We start from the raw sequence: 7547 nt of genomic DNA on the forward strand, positions 1-7547 counted from the left end.
TAGCTACAAAACCCCAGCTGTCTCTAATCCCCCCCTCCCTATCCCTCAACTCCAGTGTGGCAACACTGAAGCTCCAAGATGGCTCCGGTCAGGTCAGCTTCAGGGTTGACAGTAGAAGCAATAGCTGGATAATATAGAAGGATATTATTTATTTATTTATTATCATGGTATGATAAGAAATTAGGGGTGAGTGCTTGTAAAAATAGATTGGATATTGTCTATTGTATATATTAGTATACAAACGTGGCTTTGGCAAAACATTATTACTTGGACTGGTTCCTAACTATGCTGACATCCTTGATTCTGACACTGAAATCAAGACTCTTTCCTTGTAGACTCAGGCTCAACCCCAAGTGGACCCAACAAGTGGTTGCTGCTTTGCTGCTTCTCCTTGTTTCTGTAACTGCTTGCCTACTCTGAGAATGTATATTACAAAAACAAAAGTAGAGCAAGCAGCAGAAAACTTCCAGCAGAAAAATTCAAGGATAAGCTACAGGGCCTCTGGAAATCTTTGTTCACAATGCCACAAGGACACTGCCCTGGCAGAGGTATTAAGTCCTTATGCACTGAGGCAACCATACTGAGATACCTGCTGCCCCCTCATTACCTACAAGCAAGGAACCTTCCATTGCTCAGCCATGGTGGTAGTGCCAGTGTCAAATAACTTATTGCTGACCAACTCCAATGATATACTGCTGAGAGACAGACCAAATTAAGCTGCCAGTAGAAGACTGCCTTCTATCATCAGGACAGCCTATCCCACGCTACCCCCTACTTTCTACCTGACAGGTCTTTTCATCACACAGGTTAATAGATAGAACCAAGTGACAAAGAAAAGCAGGTTCAGAAAATGTATCTTCCTTTTCTTAAGTTGAAGATATCATGTCTCTCTGTCTTCTTGACAGGCAACTAATCTACATCAGCAGTCAAACTGATTGTAAAATTTGTCCTGAATTGGATTATATAATCCTAAAGTGCAATGGCTACAGTGCCTGACAGTGAATTTAAAATGCACACATTTTTGACTTCTTGCATTTGGAAAATGTAGTCAGCAAGAACACTTACTTATTCTTGTGATGGAAGCAGTCTCATTTTATTGTTCAGAATCTAGAATTTTAAGGTTAGGGTTAGTGCTTCCTAAAGAATTTCCAATTCAGTCATGTCAGGTGGGTCAATCTTTATTTGGTCACAGAGAGTTAATTATTCTTTTAACATAACGCTCACAAACCTTCGCTCATATATTCCTTTAGTTCTTCTATTTTTCTGATATAGTTGCAAGATAGTTTGGTTTTTAGGTAACAGTCATTTAGCATTATGCATGAATCCTTAATTCTCAATGATGTTAACTTTGGTATTTTGAAAAATTAACTAATCTGGACAGTTTTTGTCCAGTCTCCAACCTTCCCTAACAAATTAGTTGCATGGCAGCTTCAAAAGGCTCTAGATAAAGTGGGTTATCTGGATCCTCTCAATCAGGATTCAGGCTGGAATATGGGACAGAGATGGCATTAATCATACTCTTGGTTGACCTTTGGCAGGATTAAGATGGGGGTGTTCATCCATCCTCTCTCTTTTTGTTCTCTCAGAGGCCTTAAAAACCATTGGCCATGGTATCCTTCTAGATTGGCTTTGAGAGTTGGGGGTGGATGGAATTGAGTTGTGCTGGTTTCTCTCCTTCCTTAGAGATTGGGTCCAGTCAATGTTAATAGGGGAGGAAAGTTTCAGTCTATGACCCTACATTGTAGGTTGTTGTAGGGCTCAGTCTTCTCTTCCCTCTAATTTAATACCTACAGGAGACCACTAGGCGTGGTGATCTAAATATTTAGGGTTGAGGTATCATCAATATGTTGATACACAACTTTGTATCCCTACCTTGGATTGCCTATCTCAGTATCCAATTAGCAAGGGCCTGGTCGGAGTGCAATAGGCTTTGGTTCAACCCAAGCAAGACTGAATGGCTTTGGGTACTTGGGTCTTCTGGTGTGAGTTTTTTTCTACCTTTGGTCCTGAATGGGTGGCACTGCTTCAGATCATCTGCTGTGCAATCTGGGGAATTGTTTTTGTTAATGGCTTCTGTTTGGAAGAACAGTGGTAGCTGTGGCCAAGAGGGTCTTTGCACACCTTTGAGTTCTGTGACAATTGCATCCATTCCTGAACCATGACTTTGCTCACTTTCATTCATGCCCTTTTGATCTTTGGTCTTGACTACTGAAATACACACTACATGGAGATGCCCTTGAAACGCATTCAGAAGCTTTGGCTGCTACAGCATGGATTGTAAATGTTATGTGAGCTGCTTTAGCTGCCAGTGTTTTCAGATGCAATTCAAAACACTGAAGGAGGCAGTGGTGAGGCCTCTCCTCAAGAAGCTGTCCCTGGATCCGGCAATATTGGCCAACTACCGTCCTGTCTCCAACCTTCGCTTCATGGTGAAGGTTGTGGAGAGTGTGGTCGCGTGACAGTTCCCACAATTCCTGGAGGAAACATCTTATCTAGATCCGTTCCAGTCAGGTTTCAGGTCTGGGCACAGCACGGAAATGGCATTGGTCGCGTTGGTTGATGATCTCTGGAGGGCTCGGGACAGGGGTTGCTCCTCTGTTCTGGTCCTGTTAGATCTCTCAGCGGCTTTTGATACCATTGACCATGGTATCATGCTGCACCGGCTGGAAGAGTTGGGGGTGGGAGGCACTGTGTTGCGGTGGTTCTCCTCCTTTCTCTCCGACCGGTCGCAGTTTGTGTTGGCAGGGGGGCAGAGGTCGACTTCGAGGCCTCTCATCTGTGGAGTGCCACAGGGATTGGTCCTCTCGCCCCTTCTGTTCAACATTTATGTAAAGCCGCTGGGCGAGATAATCCGTGGCTTCGGGGTGAGATACCACCAGTACGCTGATGACACCCAGCTGTACATCTCCACCCCAGGCCACCCCAATGATGCCCTTGAAGTGATGTCCCAGTGCCTGGAGGCTGTGCGGATCTGGATGGGGAGGAACAAGCTCAAGATCAACCCTTCCAAGACTGAGTGGCTGTGGCTCCCGGCATCCCGATATAGTCAGTTGACTCCATCACTGACTATTGGGGGCGAGTCTTTGGCCCCCACAGAAAGGGCTCGCAATCTGGGTGTCCTCCTGGATATGCAGCTGTCCATGGAGGAACATCTGACAGCTGTAACCAGGGGGACCTTTTGTCAGGTTCGCCTGATTCGCCAGTTGCGGCCCTTTCTTGATCGGGATTCCCTGTGCACAGTCACTCATGCCCTCGTCACCTCTTGCCTTGACTACTGCAACGCTCTCTACATGGGGCTCCCCTTGAAGAGCACCCGGAGGCTCCAACTGGTCCAGAATGCAGCCGCGCGGGTAGTGACGGGAGCAGCATGGCGCTCCCATGTAACACCGCTCCTGCGTGAGCTGCACTGGCTCCCAGTGGTCTTCCGGGTGCGCTTCAAGGTGCTGGTTATCACCTTTAAAACGCTCCATGGCATCGGGCCTAGCTATCTTTGAGACCGCCTGCTGCTACCGATGACCTCCCATCGTCCCGTGCGCTCCCACAGAGAGGGCCTCCTCAGGGTGCCATCAGCCAATCAATGTAGGCTGGTGACCCCCAGGGGGAGGGCCTTCTCTGTGGGGGCACCTACTCTCTGGAATCAGTTGCCCCCAGAGATAAGGAGAATCCAAGACCTTAGTGCCTTCTGCCGTGCCCTTAAAACTTTTTCCAGCAAGCCGGGCTGGCTTAAGAAGAAATTTTAAATGTTTTAATTGGTTTTATTTTTAATTTTGGGCCAAATTTATATATATTTTAATTGTTTTTTAATATTTGTATTTTATGTTTTTTAATTCTGGCTGTACACCGCCCTGAGTCCTCAGGGAGAAGGGCGGTATATAAATTAAAAAAAAAAAAAGGTGCTAGTTGCCATCTTTGAAGCCCTGCATGTCTTGGGATCAGGTTCCCTGATGGAGCCTCTTCTCACAGTTGTTTCTTCTTCCAATCTGCTTCAGAATGATGGACATGCTCCAGATTCCATTGTCCAAGGAATGTCAACTGGTAGGGATTAGGAGATATGCCTTCTCTGTCATAGCCCCGTTCTCTGGCATATTCTCCCTTCTGAGATACCCTGTTGGCCTTTCAGAAGCCTTGAAGTACTGGTTATGTGCACAAGTCTGAGGTCCAAGTGTGTGAAGGATGCCATTTTCTGGTTATGTTAATATTGACAGACTATAATATCTGTTAATTACTTTATATACAGGTTGTCCTGGATTTATGATCCCAAAATTTCTGTTGCTAAGCGAGACATTGTTAAGTGAGTTTTGTCCCATTTTATGACTTTTCTTGCCATATTTGTTAAATGAATCACTGTAGTTGTTAAATTAGTAGCACAGTTGTTAAGTGAATCTGGCTTCCCCATTGACTTTGCTGGTCAGAAGGTTGCAAAAGGTGATCACATGACTCCAGGACAATGCAACTGTCATAAATATGAGTCAGTTGCCAAGCGTCTGAACCCCATGGGGATGCTGCAATGGTTGTAAATGTGAAAAACAGTCATAAACCACTTTTTTCAGTACCATTGTAACTTCTAATAATCACTAAATGAAGTATATCGAAGGCTACCTGTATTTAATTTGTCTTTTTATATTGTGTTTTTAATTGGTTTAATTGATCTTATGATTGTTGGCTGCCCAGAGTCACTGATCTAAGGGGTGCAGCAATACAAATTGAATAAATAAATAAATGGGCAATACATCTAAAGACATCAGCTAAAGACATCAATTTTGGGCTGCTTCTAATAGTGGATATATTCTAGGGCTGGAGGGAAGGAGCTGCAACCAGGGTAGGCAGAAGTGGTATCCACTGTTTCAATATTTCATCTAATACATTATCAAATTATACACCTCCATTATAGCAAAAAAAAAAAAAAAAACCATCACAAGAATGGAAGTCTATAAGATTTATACAAAAGCCCAGTGTTCTTATATCTTGGTCCACTTGTGGGGCCACAGTTATTGCCATGAAGCAATCTGGTGGGTTTTTTCCCCCGTTAATATTTTATTAGGAACCTGAGTGGTGACAGAGGCTCTGGTTTCCTATTCCAAATCTCAGGCTATTTTCTATTTTCTATGCTTTGTTCAATGAAACCTAAGCCTTTGATTAGGACTGCAGAGTTAATATGTCAGGTTAACCACAGTAGCCATTTCAATGCTTTGCTGAGCATTCCCTCATGACTGAGGGAAGGCATGACTTCCCCAATTTGTTCTTTCCAGAAAAGTTGGAATTACAGTTCTCAGATTGAAGGCCAGGATGGGTAGAAAACCTGGGTTTCAATCACAACCAGTCTGAGCAAAATGGTAGATTGGGAAACAAGAACTGTATACCTAATACTGTGCTTTCATCCCTCAACTTCATCTCCCTAGTTTTCCTTTTGCTCTTTCAAGTGATAAGGCTCAGGCCTCCTTGGGGTTTTTTCCCCCCTCCATTCATTATTTTCATGTTATGTTTTGTTTTGTTTTATTTATGCAAATCTTGGAACTTCTTGTGTGTTCTCCTTTCTTTTTTGTAGTAGTCTGGATATGCAGGCATCTTAACCTAGCATCTGTGAGAGATTGTGAGGGGGATGAGGAAGAAATGGGAGGAATTTGAGACATGAATACCAATAGATAGAAGATGTTAATGACTTAGGTAATTTTCAATTTATGACCATTTGTTCAGCAACAGTTTGGAATTAAGACAGCTTCTGACCATCAAAAAACATGGCACCCACAGTTGCATGATCGTGATCTAGTGTTTGGCAATCTGTTCACACTTATGACCATTTGTGAAGCAGCCTGCAATCATGGTAGCCATTTGCAATCTTCTCTACCAGCTTTCCACAGAAAGTCAATGGGGAAACTGGCAAGGGAAGGTTGCAAGACAGCTGCTGCTGTCTGCTAAGTGGACTTCTTGTCTCTTGGAGCTGGCTGAGAGTTGCCTGTTTGGCGGGGGGTGGGGGGGGGACTCCTTCAGCAGAGTGCAGAAATGAAGCTTGGATCCCGAAGATTCAAACTCAATTTCTGCAGCCCAGTTGAGGAGTTACCTTCCACACACAGAGGGTCACTGAGCTTGGCAGGCATCTCTTTTGTTCTGCCAGTTTAACACCCCAGGAGATTGCTTAACGACTGCAATTGAGAGTGCTGAGATTGTGATCATTGAGCAAGCAGTCATATGGACATCTCGCTTAACAATCCCGCAATGACTGAGATTCTAATCCCAACCATGGTTGTAATTGAGGACTACATGTATCTGACAAATAGCAACTCAGCCTAGGGTGCAGAGACTCCAAAGAGATTCAAAACTTTTAAAGACATTCTACTTTAGTGAACTTATTTACTAATATAATAGGGCTAGAGGTTCCGCTTACCATTTTCAAGATCTAACTGCTTCTGATGTGGCTGGAATGAGATCATCCCAGATGCCTTGATTTTTCCTGAATGATATGTGTTACATTTTGTTCTGGTGTACCACAGTCACATTGTGGGCTCTTAGCCATTCCCCACTTAAAGATGCCTTAGTTCTGGCATGGCCTGTCCTGATTCTATTCAGGTAGCTCCATATTTTGGGGGGCAACTGTACTCCTGAAAGTGGTTTTGTTGGATCTGAGTGATCTGTTTCTTTGTGGTTATTAAACATCACCCGTCTTAATTACCATATAGATCGTTAAGACTGTTGTATGTTAATCCAAATGTGTTTCCTAGGCTTACGCCTGGTGAGGCTTAATGGTGGTTAGATGAGATGCCCTCATTGAGACAAAGTTATAAAATCATCTCAAGGTTAAAGATTTTTTTTTTCTACTTGCCAAAATGATACAAAGTATCACCTGTAGTAGACACAAGCCTCATTGTATATAAACTGCTTCTCCCAAATTAGACATATGCAGCAAATCCCTAAGCTATCTGTAAAGGAAGAACTGGAAATGTAAAAACTGTTACTCAAAATTATATGTTTAATTTCAGCAGCATGTACTTTTATGTAAATATGCCCAGAACTGTGACAATGCATTTTTAATTCTATGTGTGTATATGTATATGTACTAGACGGCTCAATAATATTCAGTAAAGTTTACTTCCAAATAAAAATGTTAAGATTGCAGCATAAGGCCTAATGCTTAATACTTCCCATTAAGTTCAACAAACACACATTAAGTCCACAGCACACAATGTAAATGATTAAATCTGTACATTAATGAAAGATGGATGGGATATACTGTAATTTAGCAAATGAATAAATGGCTGGGAGAAAACATTTTGCATTATTCTAGTAATGTCCTAATATTTGTCCTCTCTAATTGAACAGCTGCTATTCAATCCTGTAAAGAAATGTAAAATGTCCCTTTGCAAACAATGAGAAACGTTCAGTCTGTTGCAATGTCTGTTTCCACACAGTGGTGCCCTAGATATAGCAGGCTCTTTCAAATCCACGATCCTATTTTAGAATACGCCACTTCTCATAATGAAGAACAACTGATAAATGCCGGAAAGCAACTTTTCAATGAGGGTTAAATATATATATATAGCAGTAAAATCCAA

Source organism: Pituophis catenifer, unplaced genomic scaffold (assembly GCF_029215685.1).
Source record: "Pituophis catenifer annectens isolate HBS135680 unplaced genomic scaffold, rPitCat1.0.hap2 SCAF_6, whole genome shotgun sequence".
In the NCBI taxonomy this organism is placed as follows: Eukaryota; Metazoa; Chordata; class Lepidosauria; order Squamata; family Colubridae; genus Pituophis; species Pituophis catenifer.